Below are 24,690 nucleotides of genomic sequence, written 5' to 3' on the forward strand. Positions count from 1 at the left end.
ATGTAAACATACAAGGATCCAAACTTCAAGTATTGGTGTTTATTCACACTCATCAAAACCAAGACAAAGTCAGAACACAAAATAGTGTTAATGATAGCCATACATGTGTATAATTTTGCCAGGAGTGTGTTGGAAATTTGGTAATTGAGTGTAAGCAGTGAGTTGTGTTTAAAGTTCTGCAAAGTGTGTGTTACAAAATTGCAAACTGAGTGCAAAGCAGTGTTTGTGCTTTTAGTTTGGCAAACTCAGCGAGTGGTTTTGCTATATGTATTAATAGTTTTAGAAATTGTGCTACAAGAATCACGATTAGCGCTTAAGCATTCAGAAAAAACTGTAATCAGTATATTGAATGCAGCTGTGATCAAAGTTTTCAAAGCTTGTTGTTTGCATATGCATGTCTGCACAAGTAAAATTGAAGCTTGCGGTATATGCAGTCAAAGTATATTTCGAAATTGTATGTTGATCAATTAAATATTAACACAAGCTGCTGTATGAATTAGTTACAGATTCACTTTACGCTGTATTGTGTACGAGTGTGAACATTAACACGTCCAAGCTGATAGTGAAACAAAGAACGTGGTAGAGTGTTAGAGGATTTGGCAGCTGTGCAGAAACACTGCAGTCAACAGCATTTAGTAATGCGCTTCTTATAGTGCATAAATGTTGCTGTGAAATGCACACAAGCATCTAAAATAAGTCAATGTTTTCTTTGCTCTCAGCAGTCGCTAAATCCCTCTTCGCTGCAATCAGAGCAGATATAATGATCAGAACATTGAATGCAAATATAACTGTGGGAAAGCAATTCACAATGCCAAGGTAACTGGACAGACACACATTGTACGTACGAGTTAAAGTTTTAGAATTTGTTCCACTGACCTAATTGAGTCTGCTGTTCATAAACTCATCAGCACAGGTAAAGACATGACGGGGAAGTAGAGCAGGTAGGAAATTGAAAAGTGAAAGTTTGATGTCCTAAGACCTCCCAAGGGATTTCTTGTTATTCAGCTTTCTTTCACAAGCTCATGAGACATAATCAAGATCTTACATGCTTCATTACACTTTCAACTTTATCTTAGATTTTTTCTGGTAAAATTCCTAGAGAGAAATAAAAACAGAAGCAAATGAGCTAACTGATAATATATAGTAATAGTACAGAGCTATAAAATTAAGCTCCGATCAGTTTTAAGCAAATGTAATGAGAAATATTTATGTTCATATTGAGATCTTTGACTTGTGATCGCAGACTGCAAATTTGAGCACACTTTGAAAGATTATTGAGATTATTGACACACATACCTAACCCTTATGGAAAATAAGTTTATTCAAGTGTGCTAGTAGTACACTTCTTTTAAACTAAAATAGGAAAGTATGCTTTCAGTATATTTAAGTACTTTTCATAAATGTGCTTTATATACTTCCCAGAAATATACTTAAAATGACATTTCAGTATACTTGACTTATACTTAGAAAAAGTCTAAGTATATTTGAGCTATACTTGTGCTTTGAGAATCCATGTTTTAATTGTTTTACTCTAGGGGTGCCATTGCACATCTTCTGTACAGAATTTCAAAAACACAAGTGAAGAAGAAACCGAAACAACAGATGCTTCCACATGTAATCTAACACAATCATCAGACATAAAACAGCATCAAAACCATAGATATGGAAAACTGTAACGTTATGGAATAAAATGTCGACTCATGAAGAGGAAATAATGACTGTCAAGCTTTGGAGTGTTGATCAACTCATCTATGTTTTGATTATAATGAATAGTCTTTTTGTTTAAAATGTTGTTTATTATTATTATTTTTTATTTTACCCACACAGTGTTTATAAAAAAGCTATAATTTTTGTTTACAAGCAGATAATCAGATACAATGTTTTTTTCCTTTGATGTTTTGTATGTTCAGATATTCATATAACAAAGTATATAAAAATGAATACCTAAATAGAGACATAGTATTATACTAAAAGTATGATGTAAAGTTCACTTAAAGAAAACCTGAGTGTACTCGCAGTATAAAACTACTGAACTAGTAGTTTACTAAGAATAGACTTCAAAGTGTACTAAAAATACATAAAGAAGAATTTAATTAGTAAACTGTCAGTATACCTATACGTTCACTTTTAGTATACTAGCAGTACAAACTGAAAACATAGATGTAAACTAGCTGTGTAATTTTATATACTAGAATTAGGGCCAATTTAGTCCCAAGCAGTATTGAAAAGTATACTACTAGTATACTGATATTTGTATACTTACTACATAAAGTATACTTAAAAAATAAACTTGAACTTTACTTAAGTATACATATTAAATAAACTAAATAATAAAATAATTGTTAAAAATGTTATTTCTCTTTCATATGAGCCTAGAAATCAAATATTTATTTCCATAAGCAACAGTTAGATGCATGCAGAGACTTAATAAAGACTTCCTCGGGGGTCCAGAGGTTGCAGCAGTGATAACACCTGACCCTTCCCCCATACATCCTCACAATTACATACATGCATAAACACACACTCACAAACCTGTGACACACACCTCTCCATTATCACCCCCAGTACTGTTCGTTAACATTTGAATGTTCAGCAGGAAGGCAGAACGACTTCTAAACTACTTGCTACTGGTCTGTCATTGTCTACTGTATGTGTGAGATTGATAGCAGAGGGGCAGAGGTGGGCACTCCCAGCCTCTTGAGAGCTTAGCAGGGGGTTTAGGGTGAAGGGTTAGCCAGCAGACCTCGGCAGCCCATCCACTCTCACTGCTCTGCCTGATTTAGTACAGTCCAGCCCCCACAGATGGCACAGAGAGACACATTCAGAGAGACAAGGCCGTGGAAGTGCAACACTTGTGTGACAAATGGAGCCCAGACCAGCATCATGCCACAGACACGCTCTTAATCGGACAGTGTGTGTGTGAGGGTCTGGAGCCCTTGAGTCCAACTGCTTGACACTCAGTCTGCATAACTCGCTCTGTCATAATGTCATGCTGAATTTCTGTGCGATACTGTTTAGTATAATTCATTCGGACAGTTTCATATTTTCAAGGGAAATGTCCATCAGTGCACAAATTGAATACTCCAGATAAATTCGATTTTGAATATTTGTATAGTTCTTTGGCAGAAAGGGAAGTTTTGTTTTTTTTATGTCTGATCACGAAAGCCGCAGTGACCCATGGCATACTCTATGTTCAATTTCATCATGGGAAATAATATTTGTCACAACCTGTTGGTAAAATCGCGTGCGTAGAGGGTGTGTTATTTGCGTTTAAGATTATGATTCACTGATTTAATGTTCAGCGTTCTGAGAGAGTGAGAGACTTAACCAGGCTCGGACAAGCCCGACCCCTCCTGCTACTGAGACCAACTGCTCTGGCATGTAAACCTTCAAAACACTTCACACAGCTGAACACAATAAACGGTCCATAATTACACTCCTCCGCAGACGACGAGTCCTGCTTTTTTTCTTTCTTTGGATAGTCACTTCCTAGAGAGCATTTAGAGAGCAGATGTGATAAAGTATAACTTCCAAAAGTATTGCAAATATCTGTCTCAGTTGGAGGTCCAGTTTTGGCAGCAGCTTTAGTCTTACAACATGTAAGATAAATAAAAATACGGATGTTCTACAGAGTGTTTTTACTCTGATTACATTCTGATTGATGCAGATTGTTATGGTTTTGGCTCAGTGAGCTTTAACTTCGGTCAACCACCCTCTGAAACTGCCCTGTCCCTGAAGACACACATCTTCTGAACAGTCCTAACCTTTTTAAACATAAAAAACCCTGTTTGTTTGTTTCTACTCCGACTACAACCGTAACGCAGTTCTCCTCAGAACTTGTGTTTATATCCCAACAGGAAGCTGCAGACGGGATGTGCATACGGTTTAAGACGATGGCACAAGAACTGGAGATTTTTGTTGACACTTACATTAATTATGAATGTACTGAGCTATCACCGTGGCTCAGATAGACATAATCATATTCATAGTCGCTGCCGTAGGTAATTTCCAGAGGGATATGTCAGCGTCCGTGCGAACCAACAGATTGAAGACAGGAAATGACATTCCAGCTCATTATTTATTGACTCATTGCCATGAAATTTATATGCGAAATAATTTTCGTTTTTTCCGAGATTCTAAGATCTCATTCTACTGGAAAATGTCATATATTCTCTCTCATTCCATCCGTCTTTTAGACTCAGGTGACATCTTCTCGCTCACCTTAGCTGCTCTTATCTGGTTCTGATAACAGCCGTCTGTGTTGGGGATATTCTGCTCAGTGCTAATAACCTGTTGTTTGCTGAGGGATGTGTGTCTGTTGTTTCTTCAGATCAGAGACTGAAACTAATTAGACATTAAGCTATTAATCCACATCAGTACACCGTTCCTGACTGACATTCATAATGTCGCTCTCACTCAGATCAGATATCAGATCTTCTTCCCTTGTCAAGTCATAAAGGAGTTAGCCTGATGTTGCAGGTTTAAGTGGTTATGTTTAAGCTCAGCAATGATAAGAATGTCTAAATGTGTCTGATTTTATAATGACTGAATTTTTTTCTTGATTGTCATGATAAAATGTTTACTGGGGTTATTCTCCTAGTCTCATCTCTGCATAGATACACATACTTAAAGGGGTTATCGGATGCGACATGCAGTTTTATAACTGAAATGTTTGAATTGTCAGTGTGTGTATACAACTGCTCTATAATGATAAAGATCCACCCAGTGTTTTTTTTTTTGTTTTTAATAATTTCTCCTTTCTCAAATCAAGCCATTCTCAGGGTGCGTCTCAATCAGCTCCCCAGATCCCGAGCTCGTGAATCAGTATACTGTATGCAATGTGATCTCATGATAATTTGTATGTATTTTACGTAAAATGTGGTTCTACAAAACGTACATTTACTTATGTTTTTACAGGCACTAAAACATACAATTCTGACATATTTTCAGCATCTAATCATCCTTTTACTTTCATTGAACAAAATATGCACAAGCAGTAATGTGCAAAAATGTGTTCTGTTCACTAACCATATTCAATCCAGTTTAAGCAGGCAAAAATAGCAGAATTTAAAGTTAATAATGGCCATTCTTTTCAGTATAGACACACCTGCTTTCAATGCAAAAATTATTTTGCTTTCACCATATGAGAAAAAAAGAAAAAAGAAAACTGTAGCCAAATTATATTTTAAATATATGCTGAATATCCAATGCAATCAGCCAAGCTAAATGAAATATATATTTTAAATGCCCAATATGTAAGTTTTTCTTTTTATTAAAATATGCAAAACCCGCTAAAATAGTGTTATATATTTTGCTGACTTGTGTACTTACATTATCCCAAATGTTGCGAAGAATGTTTAAACCCAAAGAAATAAGCAATTTTAACTAGTGTAACTAGTGTCATTATGTTGCCTGCCAATGGCGTAATACACCCTTGATTTTCCGGTTTTGATTTGTAGAAAACATGGAAGCTCCAAAGACACATGTTATGTTAATATGCTATGCAATTTATTAGACATGTGACAAATGCACAGAGTAGCATTACAACAGAACTTTCAACACACAAATGTATCTAGTATGATAAAACAGCGCTGCTTTTCCTACATACGCATGACTGGAAGAAGCAGAAGCGGTTGACTGTGGCATAATAAAAGCACCGCTGCTTTCAAATCATGTATCGCGCTTGTCCTTTATTAGCAATTAGTATTTCGTTTCCATGACTTTCAGCTCCCCTACACTTCATATCACATTGACTGCAATATGTCTTTAATACATTAGATCATACATGAACATGGTTTCTGCCCGAGTCCCATCGGATTGCATCGTGGGACTCTCCACACTCTATCACAGCGTCATCAAATTACGCCTTTGTTTCTTGTTTGTTTTGCATATACATCCTCTAGCGGCAAAAACATACATATTGTGACTTTAAATAGAAATATATTTCAGCGGCAAGAAAATATATTTCCAATCTCACAGTAGCCTACATTTAGGCTAAATTCAAAATGAGATGGGATAGCTTATTAGAGATCAAAACTAAATTTATAATGGTTTAATAATGTTTAATCGTTTTAATATAGTGTAATATTGTAATTAAAGAAGTCGTTTCAAAAATGAAAATTATATCATAATTTACTCTCTCATGTAGTTCCAAAACATGTATGAATCTTTTTCTTCTGTGAAACAAAAACTGTAACCAACCAGTTTTGATGTCTAGTGACTTCCACTGTAGGCAAATCCATTGAGACATTTCTCACAGATGTTTTTTCAATGCTCCATAGAAGAAAGAAAGTCATGGTTTGGAATGACATGAGAGTGAGTAAACAGTTTTTTTCATCTCTTTAAGAGGAACTGGCATACATACATTGGGTAAAATAACAGCCAGGTCAGTTCAAAACAAATAGCAAAAACAGCTCAGAAAATAACAGTGATCAGACTTTTAAAGTGAGGCTGGAGTGTATTTTTAAGTCTTTGTGTATCTCATCTATACGTTGCATCATCGTATAGATGCTCAAGTACATCTGTTCTATGTATGAGAGGAAGTAGAGAGCAGGTGATGGGGGAATGTGACGTCAATGGTTGTGTGTCTGTGTTAGGTTATTGTAGATGAGTGGGCATATTTTATTTGCCCTGATTGTAACAAGCAGTAACCAGCCTTGATTACCTTTAGTCTCATTAACACACACGCAAACACACATGTGCTGTTCTGCTCTGCACACCAGATCCACTCCAATCTGCAACAAGCCTCAACAAGCTTTCTCAGGACCAGTTGATGCAGCTAAAGTCTGCTGTTAGGGTGTGAGCGTGTATGACAGTGTTTATGCATATGCATCTTGTGCAAGTGTTGTGAAAGTCTGTGTGAGTGAATCATGGTTGAAATAGATTAAAATGAGAGCTGGACTGAATAAGAATAGTGGGAATAGGATTTTTTTATTTGGCATATATATATATATATATATATGCCTAATAAACAAAAATCCTGTTCCCACTATTCTTATTCGGTTTCTACAGGTTACATTGCCTTTTGATTGACAGGAAATAATTTGCCCTGACCATCAGCAGTTTTTTTTTTTTTTAACAATCAGCCAATGGGTGCAGAAAATTGCTGCTGATACATCGGTGCATCCCTACTTTAGTTATAACTTTTTTTTAACATATTCTCTCATATATAGAAATATTTGCCAATTTAATACATTTTTGTAATTTTTTTAATGTAAATATATATAGTGTACATTATATAATATAAACACATTTTGCATTTACTCAAAATGTTTTTTGAGAAATGTGTATTTTCTTGCCCCCAAAACAAGAAATATTTTGTAATATATTTTCGCACTTGAGGGTTTAAAGTAAACACATTTTCAATTTGAAAAATATATTTCTTTAAGATGTGTTCTTTACAACAAATTTAGCATATATTTTAAATATATTTTGGCCAGTAAAATCTGTTTTGGTGACTGTCAAGCTAAAAAAATACCATAAAGTGATGGCTGACTGATATGCATACAGGTCTGAATATGTATTTATACATTTGAATTTAACTTAATTTACATTAAACTGTATGTGAACCGTCATGCCATTAAAGGAACACTTCACTTTTTTTGGAAATAGGCATAGGCAAGTAGAAAATAGGCATTTGTATTCCACATAAGAAACACATTTGGAACAACATGAAGGTCAGTAAATCATGACATGATTTTCTTTCAACTGCTCCTTTAAGAATTGGAGACGGCGGCAGGGGTCTTCCTGATAGACTCATCAGAAGGTTTGTACATCCCCTGCAGGGCAGGAACAGTAACATATGTCACACATTTGCTGTGTGTATGGCTGAGATTAGACCTTTGTTTTAGTAGCCAATTTGGTAACGATGAGCTATAAACCCAGATTAGAGAGAATTGTCTTTAAATGACTGAATAAATCTGTGTTAAACAGACGTTTGTGGACAGCTCGGACTTCACATAACATGTAATAGGATTTTTAAAACAAGTTCCTGGGAAGGTCATAAATCACTTTGCGTGTGGGTGCAATTTGTGAGGCTGTTTTTTTCAAGGTTAATTTTCAGGTTAACACTTCTCTGTTTGCTCTGGCGTGATACTGTGGGCAAATCTGTTGTCTTGAGGTGAAGAAATTATTAACAACATGACGGAAGCAAAGAAATAAGACGGAAACAGAATAGAATCATTAAAGAAACGTCCTCAGAGGTGAAAGAGCTCATAATAGTGCCTCTCTGTCGCCTCAATGGCTGCGTCCTGCATGTTAAAGGCGGCGCTGCTCGGAGACGTGCTCTTTTGTCTTGACTTTGCTTTTGTAAATGAGGTAATGTTGAAGTGGGGATTTGTGAGGGGATTTGGGGCGGTCTGGGCGGTGGGACGCCTGTGAGGGCAGAGCTGAAGGGAAGTGATGAATATTAAACTGCTGAATGAATGAAAGAATGAGACAGAAAGATGTTCCAGGGGTCATTTACCTCTCGTAGCATTGTCAGTGTGGCATCTGTCTTTTTTTACTCACATTTCCTTTGGCACAGAGACAAAACGAGGAGAAAGTCAACAACTTCATTCGCACTATTGGATCACTGGCGTTTTCTGAGGCAAGCATCACTAGTATTAGTATCACATAGTGTAGGAAGAAGATTAATGCTTAAAATTAAGGGTTAGTTCAGATCTGTAACCCTCTTTGTGCTATGAATATGAATTAAACCTCAAACAGTGGGGCTTAAGGAGAGGTGTGCTATTACTTTATTACATTACTTTTCTGTGACCATATTGCCTACACTCTTAAAAATAAAGGTGCTTCACGATGCCATAGAAGAACCTTTTTTGTCTAAATGGTTCCATAAATAACCTTTAACATCTAAAGAACCTTTCTGTTTCATGAGAGGTTCTTTGTGGCAAAAGAAGGTTCTTCAGATTATAAAAAGGTAAGAAAGAGATGGTTCTTTAAAGAACCTTTGACTGAATGGATCTTTGTGGAACCAAAAATGGTTCTTCCATGGCATCACTGTAAAGAACCTTTCAAAGCACCTTTATTTTTAAGAGTGTAAGCTGGTTGGCTGGTTTTAACTGGTTCTCATAGCTGGCTTGCAGGCTGGTTTTTAGAGGGGTTTTGATCCTGATCAACCAGCTAAAATCAACTAAACACCAGTTTGGCCAGGCTGGGAGACCAGCTAATATCAGCTACTTCCAGTTTAAATACCAGTTAAGACCAGCCAGCTTAGACTTTTTTTCCAGTAGGCAACTTTACAAATGGTGGACAATAAAAAGAAAAATACTGCATAGATTTATTTCAAAGGATGAGTCAACTAGTTAAAACGTTTTAGAAGCAACCACTCAGACCACTCCTAGAACCACTTAAAAATTGTCTAGAATTCTAGCAAATAGCCAGCTACCAACTGCCCAGAACTGAATTGTTGAAAGGATCCTTGCAATAACCCAAAACACCCTAGCAGCCACCCAGAACACATTAGTAACCACTAATAACAACCTAACAGCCATCTAGCAATATTCTTGTTAGGGGTATGCAGCAAAGCCAAGAATTGTAGGAATGACAATATTATTTGTATGTGTATTTGGATAAAATCTAATGTGAGTAAGTTTTAGGAAGTTTATCTAAAGTGGAATCAATTTTAAAGGCAATTTTGTTCCTTTCATTTTATTTATTTGTTTACTATTTTTATCTTTACAAAATTTAATACAATAACATTTAACATGTCTTGCAAATAAAAATAAAAAAGCTCCTGGAATCAGAAATGACTCTTTTTGCTCAGAAACTATGTTGGTATTTTAGGTGTTTTAGATGCTTATCTAACATATTAGGGTATCACAAGCAAACTAGCACAAGCAGTGACTGCTTCTGATGAATAATAAAAAAGCAGTTACTTAAAAGCAGTCAACACTAAAAGCAGTTCCTGTTAAAATACAGTCACTGCTTGTGCTTGCTAGATAACAGAGCCAGGTAATATGTAAAAATTTCCAAAGGATCTGTCATCTAGCAAGTGATTGCTTCTAACAAATATATATATATATATATATATACCCAGACACCCGAAATTTAGTGGGCGGGAACAACAGTCACAGAGCGGATCTGGGCTGAGTCCGTGGAAACGAGTGTGCCGATTTTTTCTTTTTTCTTTTTTTGCTTGGTACTGGACCAAATCCGGCCTATATCTGGTCCAAATCATCATCAAAAAAAACAAACAAACAAAAAAAAAAAACACTGGCCCAGTTCTGGTTCAGATGCGGAAAAACGGATCCATGCAGGTATTGGCCCGTTGTGCCGAACGAAAGCGTTACTCAGATTGACACAGCTAACAAATGCACTGAGCAGCACTGTCTTCAGAAATCACCCTTAACAGATGAAAGGATATTAACGTTATGACAAAGACAGCGCTTTCCTCAGTGAATATTCAAACTAATGTTTCATTGTGAATATGAAGAATAATAGCTTTAACAGATGCAGGTAATCACGATCGCTTAGTTCATCTCTCCCTCTCATATTGCTCTGTTACACATAAAACAGTGAGCTGTATATATTTGATATATAGTCTATTATTCATTAGAATTCGTTATCAGTTTTAAACTTACTATTTTGTGCCTTTCCAAATAAAGTATTTAGCTTCGGGAACATCGCTAGACCTAAAAACCATTTAGAAAGCGAGCCATCTTAGCCACTAATGAGAGGGCCAGCTCCACCAAACTGTCTTTAGAGTGTGTAAAAATCTTTTCTGGAAAGTACAGCTCCTCCTTTTGACTGACACTAGAACGTTTTACTACAGGGAATAAAGCTTGGGTTGTCTTGTGTCACAAATGGCTTAGGTGTGTGTGTCAGGGTCCGTAAGTCACTCGCCTGCACTGAATAGGCTGTGGATCCGTAAAGCTGTGGTTTCTGCTGCCGTGGAGATGGGGACAGTTTAGATAAATACATGCATTTTCTCTTCTTGTGTCTCGGAGGCCTGACTTACTGAAGCAAGCGGGCCCGAAAGTGTCAGACGTTGCGAGTGAGAATATTACGCCTGTCTTCTCAGTGTGTGCGTTATATATTCGTAAGCTGTTGGGGACACGTTCACTGCTCTGACCTCATTAGCCTTTTTGTGATTAATTTCAACATTTCAATGCTGCAAAACATGCACGCACTCCGTAGCTGACATGTGTGATCCATATTTTGTAAGCGGTTTGTAAATCAGGCTTATTATTCCAAGAAAGAATGTTTGCCAACTGCAGCTTATATCTGGGTTTTGGGGTGAAACTCCAGAGAAAGAGGCCACTTTAACATTTGCGTGTATCTGTGTTATCATGTTATAAGATTGTGGAAATGGCTATGGTTACAGCGAGTATGACAGAAAAATACTTTTCAAAGACTAGCTCAGATTCTCTAACGCTATCATTGTGTGTGTGTGTGTGTGTGTGTGTGTGTGTGTGTGTGTACATCTGTATGGGTGTGAGAGAGACATGTTCACACCTGTGATGATTATAACACACCTGTAGGGGAGCGGGTGGATAAATATTATGGGTGTTTTCACACCCAAAGCTTTTATATGGATCCAAGTCCATTTAACACTGAACTTCAGTCATTTGGTAAATGTGAAGCTGAATTTGAACTCTGCCTTTCACAAAGGAACTATGCGTGAAGGCGCTTGGAAATGGATATCTGGGGTGCGGTTCATGTGGATTTGTGTAGTCCAATTGCTATTTATGACAGTCTCCAATCTCCTAATAATCCAGATGGGAAGTTTCATTCAAAGCAACATGTGCACTTAGCATATATCTACACTACACTCTTAAAAATAAAGGTGCTTCATGATGCCATAGAAGAACCTTTCTTTTGTCTAAATGGTTCCATAAAGAACCTTTGACATCTGAAGAACCTTTCTGTTTCACAAAAAGTTCTTTGTGGTGAAAGAAGGTTCTTCAGATTATAAAAAGGTAAGAAAGAGATGGTTCTTTAAAGAACCTTTGACTGAATGGCTCTTTGTGGAACCAAAAATGGTTCTTCTATCGCTGTGAAGAACCTTTTAAAGCACCTTTATTTTTAGTGTACCAAACATGTAGCCTAAAAGTATACTCATTTGATGAAGGGCAAACACAGGTGGTCAACATATATGCACTAGAAAGTTATATCCTTGCCCACAGTCTATTTCTCCAGAAAATATGACTGAAAAAAAGTCTTTGTACCAAACTAGAGTGGCAGGTATCTCTAAACCAGCTTGTCAGTGCTGGTCTCCAGTAGTCTGTTGTTCCATCTCATGTGCTTTTTTTTTATTATATGAAACAACGATCACCTTTTAGTGCAAAAAAAAAAATATATATACAAGGCACATAATATACAATCTGAGCCTACAGATTACGCAGTTAGAAAAAAAAAAAAAAACACCACACACAAACTCTGTTGAGAACTCATCTGAACCTTTGAGGTTCTCAGGAGAACAATCTGAAAAGCTTAAGACTAATGCAAAAAAAAAAAAAAACAAAAAAAAAAAACAATACTCTAATGGTAACTATAGTTACCATTAGAGTATAGTTATATATTTATATATAACTATTTTATATGTTGGTTATTGGTAGCCATTCGTTTGTATGTTTCATAAAACTGTAGGAATGAAACGTACCACTGAGGTTTGGGGTACACCTTGATGCTTAGTTTATTTTTAAAAATCATAAATTTTTGTACATATAAGACCATGAAAATTCACAAAAGATCACCAAACTCATAAAATAATTGTGTTATGACACACACACACACACACACACACACACACACACAAAATAAATAAATAAAATTAAATAAAAAAGTTTTCTTTCTTTAATTTCATTGCTGTTTCAGAGAAGCACTTAAGATATTGATGTGGACTTTGATTTTGACCAAACTTTGAAACTTTGTATTGTTATCACTTCTTGTGTTATTACCTCTTTAAGATGAATCGTTGTTTGGGTCAAATAAAAGAAAATGTAAATGTAACCAGTTTAAATTGAAGTGAAACTGACTTTCTACTTCTCACACACAGAGTTTAACATAATCTGAAAGAGCAGCAGGTGTATGTGTTAGTCTGAGAGACATTCTTGACTGAATGCCAAAAGTTTAAAGAGGTTTCTGAAAAGTCCTTCAGAAAAACTGAACAGACAGACCTCAAATCTAACAATAATAGTAATAAAAAGACCTCCTTAACCAACAGAGAGAAGAGGGCCTGCTGTATACCAGCACAATCTGTCTCTGCCTTTCACCATATGAATAAGCTGCCAAGTCTCTGCCGTTCACACAAACCTATACTTACTTTTATTAATAATTGTAATACATTTGAATAATAATTATACATGTTTCGACAAATTGCCAACTTTATCTTGCTTACTTGGGTTATATATCAGTCTGTAAAACTGATTTTAAATAACATTATTGTAAAATGCTATACAAATTGAACTGAAATATACAGTATAACATTAACAAAGGATAAAAAATGTGTTCAATTTAATGAAACACTATTTTTTTGGCCATGGCTTTAGTACACCGTGACAACATAAAACCTAATTCTTTAATTTTGTTTAAATTAAATTTAAACTATTAATGCATAATATCCTGAACTATTAAACTATTAAACTATTATGCATAAAACTGACACTATAAATCGATCATTATATTTTGGGCTCCTTGGCTTGGTTTAATAAACAGTTTGGTTAATTAGATTATTTATTCAGGTTCCGTTAAGAATGCAATTCACGCTGCTCCATTTTACCAAATTTAAATCTATTCCTCAGAATTTGACCAGAAACCCGTGCACAAAATGTCAAAAAAGAGGGGCCTGCTTTTCAAGACAGCTGATCAATACCACTTTCAGGAAATGTGTGTGTGTGAGTGAATTATGATCTCTGTACATCACACTCTGTCAGTGCCTAATGCACCCTGACACCCACACATCCATACTGATCTCTTTATCAGCGCAAGAGAGACAGAGAGAGAGAGCATTGTGGGTTTTTCTCGAGAGAATTGAGGCTCCATTGTGGGTTTAAATCGACGTTGTTCGGACCCCTGAGAGTTTTTTAACCCCCAAACAAAGTGGCTCTCATTAGCATATGAACGGGAGGGTGGCAGGGTCTCTTTATGGACTGTTTGCAAAGATCCCAGCCCCCCCTCCACACCCGTTTCTGAACACTGGCCTGCTGGCACTCACATGGCTCTGTATGGGAATGTGCCCCAGTAGCATTCACACAGCCGCATTTGTTCACTATAGCGTTTCCTCCCCTCAGTAGCAGAACTGTCCATCTTTCTGTGTGCATATGTGTAGGAGGTGAAGGTTAAATATGTTTTGTTTTGTAACAGGTCAGAGTATAACACATAAAGGTCTTCTCTTTGCCAGGGACATGGGTTGCTAGGCGAACAGACCTGCAGCTAGAAACAGTTGTCTGCTGGTTTAACCTGTAATGACTGCAGAATTAGATGCAAGTTCAAACATTCATGCATCAAAAGAACTGAAATTTATGTTCCCTATTCTAAACCACAATATCACTTATACACCCTAGTCCTTCGAAGGGGAGAAAGGGGAGATTTTTTTCTTTGCAATCTTTAATCAAAATATATTTTTTTTTTTCTGAAACAACTTTCACTTTTTTGCTGCCCTTATCAAAAAAGTATTAAGTATAGGCTACTTACGTAAAGTTCAAGTAGGCCTATATTTTAAGTATACTTTAAGTAGTACAGGTCCTTCTCAAAAAATTAGCATATTGGGATAAAGTTCATTATTTTCTGTAATGTACTGATAAACATTAGACTTTCATATATTTTAGATTCATTACACACAATTTGAAAGTAGTTCTAGCCTTTTATTGTTTTATCAAGGGCAGGGTCAATGCAGCTAGCTATCAGGAGATTTTGGAGCACTTCATGCTTCCGTCTGCTGAAAAGCTTTATGGAGATGAAGATTTCATTTTTCAGCACGACCTGGCACCTGCTCACAGTGCCAAAACCACTGGTAAATGGTTTACTGACCATGGTGTTACTGTGCTCAATTGGCCTGCCAACTCTCCTGACCTGAACCTCATAGAGAATCTGTGGGATATTGTGAAGAGAAAGTTGAGAGACGCAAGACCCAACACTCTGGATGAGCTTAAGGCCGCTATCGAAGCATCCTGGGCCTCCATAACACCTCAGCAGTGCCACAGGCTGATCGCCTCCATGCCACGCCGCATTGAAGCAGTCATTTCTGCAAAAGGATTCCCGACCAAGTATTGGGTGCATAACTGAACATAATTATTTGAAGGTTGACTTTTTTGTATTAAAAACACTTTTCTTTTATTGGTTGGATGAAATATGCTAATTTTTTGAGATAGGAATTTTGGGTTTTCATGAGCTGTATGCCAAAATCATCAATATTAAAACAATAAAAGGCTTGAACTACTTCAGTTGTGTGTAATGAATCTAAAATATATGAAAGTCTAATGTTTATCAGTACATTACAGAAAATAATGAACTTTATCACAATATGCTAATTTTTTGAGAAGGACCTGTACATCAAAAGAATAAACAAGGTATCTGCTTGTAAAAAATATTCTAGCTTCATGCATTATTTAAAAAAAATAAACAACATTTTGAAAAACTATGACAAGAAAAATTATGTAAATCAAATTTTGATCAACACCTCATAACTTGACAGTGATTATTACATACATATTATTACATATCAACAATTTATTCCATAACGTTACACAGTTTTACAAATCTATGGTTTTGATGTTGTTTTATGTCTGATGATTGTGTTAGATTACATGTGAAAGCATCCATTGTTTCGGTTTCTTCTTCACTTGTGTTTTAGAAATTTGTTCCTGTATATTAGACACATGCAGATGTTAAAGGGACAGCAGACTAATTATATATTAAACATGCTGCCATTTGTCATTAAAGGGCTAGTTAATCCCCCAAATTAAATCCATTATTTACTCACTCTCATGTTGTCCCAAACGTGTATTTATTTTTTTCTTGAGCTGAACAGAAAAGAAGATATTTTGAAAAATGTGGGTAACCAAACAGTAGCTGGTCCCCACTAACTTTGATAGTAGAAAAAACATATACTATGGAAGTCATTGGGGACCAGCAACATATTTTTCAGAATAACATTCTTAAACAGAAGAAATAAACTAATTCAGGTTTAAAACAATTTAAGAGTGAGTAAATGTATATTTGGGTGAACTATACCTTTAATGTTAATAAAACAACAAAACCACAAAGAGAAAACTGCTCTTGACAGTTGCTTTAATAAGAATCAATCTACAATTTACACAGTGATTTTTTTTATTTTTTTTATAAATACACTATATTGCCATAATAAAAAGGATTGACTATACTTTAGTAATTTCCATGAGTACAAATCTTAATTTTTAAGCATATAATGATATTCTAGGGAATTGTGTGCTTCTAATTTTATAGCAACAGTTTGGACAGGACCCTTTCTATTCTAACATGACAATCCCTTTGTGTACAAAGCAAGTTTCATATAGAAATGATTGATTCAGTCAGTGTGGAAGAACTTGACTGACTGGAGAAAGCCAAGTCCTAATCTCAGCTGAACACCTCTGGAGTGACTTTAAATGCAGACCTTGAGCCAAAAACTCATCACCAAACACCAATAATGTGTACATGGACTGTATGGACAAAAGTATTGGGACACCCCCTTCTTTAGAACAGAAAAAGGCACCTCAAAAAGAGTGGCAACAAAGATGGAAGCATAATTCATGTATTTAAAAAGTGTATTTCCATCTCTGTTGCAACAGTTTTGGAAGTGTCTAAAATGACTGTAGCCATATGTACAAGTCATTGGTGTTTGGCTTTGAGTTTTTGTCTCAAGGTCTGCATTTAAAGTCACACCAGAGGTGTTCAGCTGGGATTACGACTTGCCTTTATGCAGACCATTCAAGTTCTTAGACACTAAATCAATAATTGCTTCATACACAGAGGTATTGTCATGTTAGAATAGAAAAGGGTTGTGTCCAAACCGTTGCTATACAATTAGAAGCACACAATCCCCTAGAATATCATTATATGCGTAAACATTAAGATTTGTACTCACGGAAATGACTAAAGTAGTTAAACCTGTTAGAAGGCAATATAGTGTATATATCGCCCACCCCTAACTCAACACTGAAAAGTATTAATAAATATGTTTAATGTTACCAGAGTATTAGCTTAGCAGCATGCTAACATTAAACTGTACTGAAATGAATTGTGAGACATGACTGTGAGTTTGGATGAGAAGCAGTATGTGTGTGTTGTTGAACTGTTGCCCAGATCAATCAGTTAAGAGCTTACATTTCACAATGCTGCATTAGAAATGAGCTCACTTGGTTTTGGGACAGAGCGTATGGTTTTTAGCCAAAAGCTATAGGATGTTTGACACATGCTGTATCATCTTCTGACTGTAAAATGGCTGATACAGGTATTAGTCATTTAGCAGATGCTATCTTTTACAGTATACTGACTTTTACAGCACTTCCTGGGGTAGTCATGTGGTGAATGACCCAATAATGATACAAAAGTACAGTAATTGCCTTTTCATGAATCAGCCGTCTGGGATTGGAACCTGTCATGATCATTAGTGGTCCGAGTCTTACCCACTGATGATTTTCAAGAGTCTAATGTCAATAAAACCTAAAATGAACCTTTTCTCTTGGCTTTGTTTGTCTTTGGTAAAGTTCATACCCCATATTCTCCTGAGCTGCTGTGATATTTTCAGAGTTTCTCTCTTTCTCTCGCCCACTACAGTCCCTAATATTGATCACCTGTTCAGATGGAGTAAATTCAATCTTTTGGCTCCAGAGATGAAGCAGCTATTGTGCCGAGACTCAGAAAGAACACTTTAACAAAGCAAAAAAGCTTTTAGGGCAACATACTTTCCTGGGATAGAATGGCTTCTCTCATATTATTAAAGGATTTCAAGTGTGGGTGTATTTTTTTTGGGAAGTTCCCTGCGTTTTACCTCAATTCCACATCTAGAGGAAGAGTGACTCATGCATTTACACACTGACACATGGCGTGATGAAGCTGTTTTTGCCATGTGAAGTCTCGTTTTGGTTCGGTCTGCTTGCATATGCTTGTGTCAGCCTTAACACTGAACAGATGGAGTCAGCAAAGACAGATACTCCTCCCTCTCATCCTACCACACGCCTCCTGTAGACGGGTCTGTACATGAGTCCATTGTCTGTCAGGGTAAAGCTGTCAGCTCCTTGAGGTAAATCATGGGTTATCTGTTATCACAAAGGAGGAGTGCTCCCACAGTGCTACCTCAACTGTGTGTGTGTGTTTAGCTCTCAGCAATGACCTTCAGCTCTATGTCCATGATCAACACACTGGACATAATCCAGCATTTAAATCATTTAATCCAGCATTTAATGTTCCAGGTGCAATGCAAGTCTATCGATATATATATATATATATATATATATATATATATATATATATATATCTTACCCCATACACAGGGTACACACAAACGTGGATATGTCCACATTCAAGCATTTCATACACGACTTAATTATGATATGATTTTCCTTAACAATAATACATTTGTGGTACGAGTTGTGCGTACACTTAAACACTGAGGAGCTTTTGGTTATTTTTTTTATATTTTAAACAGAAGTGAACATTTATACGAATTATTAACTATAGACTTTTTCGGACCAGATCATTGAAACAGTGAGTTGCTAATTACAAATGACTGCAATCAGATCAGTCCAATTTGCGAATGAATCATTTAGTGTAATTTGCAAAGTGATTTCACATCAGCTTGTTCAAGAATCTTGAAGTGGGTATTTTAGTTCCAAATTGCGAGGAGCGATTTATTTATTTATTTACTTTTATTGAAATTTACAAATTAGAATATTTAACTTCAGAATGTTGTGAAGTAACAAACATTCTTTTCAAAACAAAAATATTCTGATAAAGTACAAAACACTAAAGTATGCAATATGCATAGGGGTATGGCGGTATAAATTTTCATGTTGTGATTAATTGATAATGCTTTTGTCACGGTATACGGTATTATCATGATATTGCAATTCATTTGCAAAAAAGTGTTGTCATAATACAGTATAACAGGTTTAATAACTCTTTTCTTATAACAAAATAACTGAACATTTAAATACAATAAAGCAATAGACAAAAAGTAAAAAAATTACACAGATTAAAGTGCAAAAGAATTATTAAGACCAATAGGTATCTCTTAGTTAATTCATTAATATTCACAATTAGCTATAGCTACATTTGCTACATAAGTTATTAATCTTTGTTAAAAAATACAACTCTTAGTTCATGGTAGCTCATTAAATAACATTAAATATTGGAATTACCTAAGATTAATGAATGCTTAGAAGAATTTTTCTTTGGCAGTTTATGTTATGTGTATAGCCTATTAAGTCTAAATATTGAAGTATGAGGCGCTGTGATGAACACCACAGCAAATACACAACACTTTTCAGAAACTGAAAGCTGTTTTGTTTACAGGGTTTTCAGTGTAACACCTGCGTTGTGTTTAGCGCCATCTGCTGTCAGAGAATGAAAGTACACTTTCATCCAGAGCGTCTCTCCCGTGCTCTGCCATGTGCTTCTCATTCATGCTTGTTTACATCAGACGGCACACGCATCTTTGACGCAGCATACAGCGCAGTTGTGCATTGTGACCAGTTGATGGGAAAAGTTATCTTAAAATGCATTCATAATTCTCAATAATTTGTTATAAATAATTATTCTCAGTAGTTTGATGTGCCCACAATAACAATATCGATTTGCCTCTCACAACGTGACATGCTCTAAAAACGCCTCTTAAGCACGCAGAATAATTAACTTTTTTTTGTAATCGCTTTAAAAGATGATGTAATCGTGGCATCCGTAATTATGATCACGATTAGAAATTCGATTAATTGTGCATCTCTATGGCACACCACATTATTGTTTGAATGTTGTACTTTGTTTTAGCACAAGTACTTTGTTTTAGCACCCCCCACTCCCTAAAATTGCATTTATCTACAAACATTGCAACTTCTACCTCAAAATTATATAGCATATAACATATAGGGTAGAGCGGGCACAAACTAACGCGGGGTTAGTTGTAACACACGTGGTTTAAATATTTCCACACATGCTAGCATAACCAAATTTACGGTATTTACTAGTTGCCATAGCAACACTATGCAGAGAAAAGAAGAGCGCCAAAATTCAAAAGACTTTTGAAGATATCGCTGAATATTTATTTTTCCATAGTAAAAGTACATTTCTGGCTGAAGTAAACTTTTCATTTCAGTTTTTATAATTCATTTAAAATTAGACAAATCTGCTATTATTTTAATCTCCAATTTGTTATTTATCAGTTTAGATACTTTATTAATGCTTCGCAAACCAGCAGAAGACAGTATTATATTCCAGTCGCGCAGATGGGGAACGTTGTACCACTGCGTTACAATATGCCCCGCTGTTATTAAACTATGCTATTCTATGACATTAGCGGTGCAATTTACACTATTTACTTCTAAGGATTCTGATAAGAAACCACAAGAAACAGGCGAATAAAGGCTGACAATCAATGTTTAATGTTCAGAAGCTATTATTTCAAGAAATGTAAAGCATTTTGGCTGGTTTATGTGTGTGGTGTTCTATGAGAGCTGTGTGTGTTTTTCTGAATGTCTAAATGTGTTTCATCTATTTGTCCACATTGTTCTGAACTACTGTACAGCTGTGTGTTGCGATCAGGGCTGTTCAAAGCATGTTTGCGATGTGTTCATTGTCAAACTCCAAAATTAGATAATTTTTATTTAAAAAAAAAAAAACGTCATTACTTTATTTGAAAAAGTTAACACATGTATTTTATTGACACAATATTTTAGTTTGTTGTGTATATTTTTTTCATTCGATCAGATAACATTTTAAGCTGTCATATGGTCGTGTTACAACTGCCCCTCAGATGTTACAATGTACCCCACCTACGGGGCATGTTGTCACGTTTCACTTCCTTTCTTTTGAGGTAAATAACGAAAAACGTATACACTGTAAATATGAAACAAAGCGGTATATTTGTACTAGACAAGTGTGAAAATAATGAGGATAAAAATTGTACTCTGAACCCCACGTGGATTTACATAAACCGCGAAATTCAAAAAGTGTTAGGTTGTGCCCTGCTCTCCCCTATTCACAGTAAATCATTGACCTATATGCCATAAGTTTCAATTTATCAGAAAAATAAAACAAAACAAACAAAAAACAAAAACAAAACTTATGAGTGAGGTCAAATTAATTTTTGCTGTTGTTGCTAGATCTTGATCCCAAAACATTCCTGTAAGGGCATCTCTGTCACACGTTGACACCGCCAAATCACACTCTTTTTATCTCTCAGACTGAGTTTGAGTCACAGCCTGTCTGGCACTGCTTATATCCTTTTTTAAAACCCGCTAAGAGCTGTTCTATACACATGTACGGGCGGTCTGGACAGAGAGCTTCTGTCTTTTCTCTCTGGAGTGCAGTCTAATCCCCTCCGCTCCGTCCACCGTGTGTTGTCAGGCCTGCTAATAAGGAGAGAGCTGTGACTCTACCGGGCCAGTTTGATTGCAGTGCCTGAGCCTGTTGAGTGGCCAGCACCACAGATGCAAGCATTAACATGCGCTCTGAGAGCTGAAGGATAGTGTTTCTACATTAGCTTAAAGCCCTCTAGAGCGCCCACTCTGTTTGTTTGAAATAACGGGGTTCGGGAGAGCTCAGGGCCAAAAAGGGGAATTATCCTGCAAACAGAGAAAGGTCATAATCACACACACACACACACACACACACACACACACACACACACACACACACACACACACACACACACACACACACACACACACACACACACACACACACGTTGGGTTTACATGTTTTATGGGGACATTCCATAGGCGTAATGGTTTTTATACTGTACAAACCGTACTTTCTATGGCCCTACACCTACCCTACACCTAAACCTAGCCCTCACAGGAGATTGTGCACACTTTTACTTACTCAAAAAAACTCATTGTGCATGATTTATAAGCCTGTTTCCTCATGGGGACCTAAGAAATGTCCCCACAAGGTCAAAATCTACTGGTATTCCTATCCTTGTGGGGACATTTGGTCCCCACAACGTGATGAATACCAGGTACACACACACACACACACACACACACACACACACACACACACACACACACACACACACACACAGACAGCTGCTGTAGGTTTTCATACACCATTAAATTGCTGCTTGGCTTTACTTGTGAAGCCCTGACCCAAAGAGGAGGCATTGTTGGTTAAAAATATGCAGTGATGTTTCGATCCTCACTAAGTCAGCGAAAGGGAGCTAACGTCCTACTTTAGGGCAACAGTTGAAGAGTTCATGGATTTGTGCACATCAAGCAGTTGCATAAATGTTTAAATATTTTAGCCCACCTTTTATCTTTTGGATTTTCACTTCCCTAAATATGAGGTCAGGCCGAAAGAGCCAGTATTTTTAGTAGTCTGTTATCCTTATATAACATTCCTTATATAATATTAAGGTTTAATAGCCATTTTTTTTTATTATGCAGATGCGTGTGTGTTGCTTATATGCTGTTGCCTTTTAGTTTTCCATTTGCGATCATGGTGTTTGGTAATCAATATGTTATGATGATTGTAGCTTAAAGGAGAAGTTCACTTCCAGAACAAAAGTGTACTTGTCATCCAAGATGTTCATGTCTTTCTTTCTTATGTTTTTTGATAGAAACATTTTTGGGGTTTTCTCCATATAGTGGACTTCTATGGTGCCCAGAAGTTTGAACCACCAAAATGCAGTTTAAATGCAGCTTCAAAGGGCTCTATACTAGGGCTGCTCGATTATGGCGAAAATCATAATCACAATTATTTTGGTCAATATTGTAATCACGATTATTTAACACAATTATGATTGGGTACAGGACTTTATATGATTGATTAATTGAAAGACAGCAATACAATAGAAAAGGTACAGATGAAACAGTTTTTTTTTTTTCAAATTAATGTAATTACATGTAATTAATTGAATGTAAAATAAAACCGAATATTCTTAACTGTAAGAATTAAACATGCTTTGTTTCTTTTAAAAACTACAAAAGTCCCTTTGTCAAGAGTGAGTGATTTTGTCTTTGTTGTTTGCACAGAGACAGCAGAAGAAATTACCTGTGGCCGCTTTAAGAGCTGCACGGATCCAGTATATTTTTTTTCAACTGTTTACGTTCATTTTATGTTCAATTTAAACACGTATTTTAATTCTCAACTGTTCTCAACACAAATAATCACCAAACGCCACATTTTGACATTCATTTGCATGTATTTGACCATTCAGGTACGCATTTTCTTTCGTGCTTTAAAAACAAAAACAAAAAAAAACACACAGCATCAAATAAACATTAATAAATCAAGCACGTCCCATTTTATGCAAGTCATGTTATATGATTTTACTGATTTGCATGTGAAATTGAGCTTTTATGGAGAAGCAAAAGTGCACCACTGGAAAGGGGGCGGAATGGGGAGCAATAATTTTATCTTGATTATTGCATTTTTAGAACCGTTTGAGGCCGAAATCGGAATCGAAACTGAATTTCGACTAATTGCACAGCCCTACTCTAAACGATCCCAGCTGAGGAAGAAGGGTCTTATCTAGCGGTTATTTTCTAAAAGAAAAAAAAAATTGACAATTTATATACTTTTTAAACTCAAATGCTTGTCTTGTCTAGCTCTGTGTGTACTCTGTATATCCCGGTTCAAGACAGTTAAGGTATGTCGAAAAACTCCCATCTCATTTTCTCCTACAACTTCAATATCATCTTACATTGCTTTTTTTTTTTTTTTTATCTTTTTTTGATCTTGAACACTGGGTCGGTACTTCTGCCGCGATGCAAAATGAGATGGGATTTTTTCGACATACCCTAACTGTCTTGAATACTATGCTGGCTAGTTCCTAGAACCTTAGATTAAATGTTTTGCTAAAAAAAAAATAAAAGATTGGCACCTGACACAATGTCAAATTAGTGCTTGACAACAGCAACCAATTCTTCCTTTTCTCATGTCCCACATGACTTTAGTCCTCAAAGCCATCATAAAGGTCTGCTGGATGCAGGACAGCTGCCTGATCTGTTTTGGGTTTAATCCTAGCTTGTTAAGTCCTAAGCAAACACTAATTGTTTTCCTGGAGACAGACATGTCACTTGGTTCAGGACAAGAAATGCTTGTCCTAAACCTTTTATTATGTTGAAGCTTCACTGAACTTTAGCTATAAGAAATATATCTGTCACTCATTCATTCACATCCAGAGTGCAGTTATTCGAAGCTGTGATTACTGTATGTGATTTATATGTTAAAGTATGTAGTGGATGTACTTTGACAGTACTTATTATATCACCTCAGATAAATACCAGATAGATACACCTGTGTATGCGGGTAAAATAATAATAATAATAATAATAATAATAATAATAATAATAATAATAATAATAATAATAATAATAATTCCTTCTTTAATTAAAATATTCATTACTTCTTATTGTTATTATTAGACCTTTTATTATTGTTACTATTACAGTAATAACAGTTTATTAGAACATGTGCTTAATTGTAATGAAAATGCACTTTAACTCTTTAATTCTCCTAAAATCAAAAATATTTATATTTTTAGTGCAAAATCAGATTTTTATTATTATTACT

The 24,690-nt window shown here is 35.9% G+C and overlaps 1 protein-coding gene across 1 annotated transcript in view; it reads right to left on the reverse strand.

Annotated features, from left to right (window-relative positions):
- sema6d (semaphorin 6D) overlaps nucleotides 1-24,690 on the reverse strand; it is a 51,172-nt gene that overhangs the window by 22,018 nt on the left and 4,464 nt on the right. The gene's annotated exons all lie outside the window — the stretch shown is intronic.

The sequence above is a fragment of the Garra rufa genome, chromosome 11, assembly GCF_049309525.1.
Source record: "Garra rufa chromosome 11, GarRuf1.0, whole genome shotgun sequence".
NCBI classification, from domain to species: Eukaryota; Metazoa; Chordata; class Actinopteri; order Cypriniformes; family Cyprinidae; genus Garra; species Garra rufa.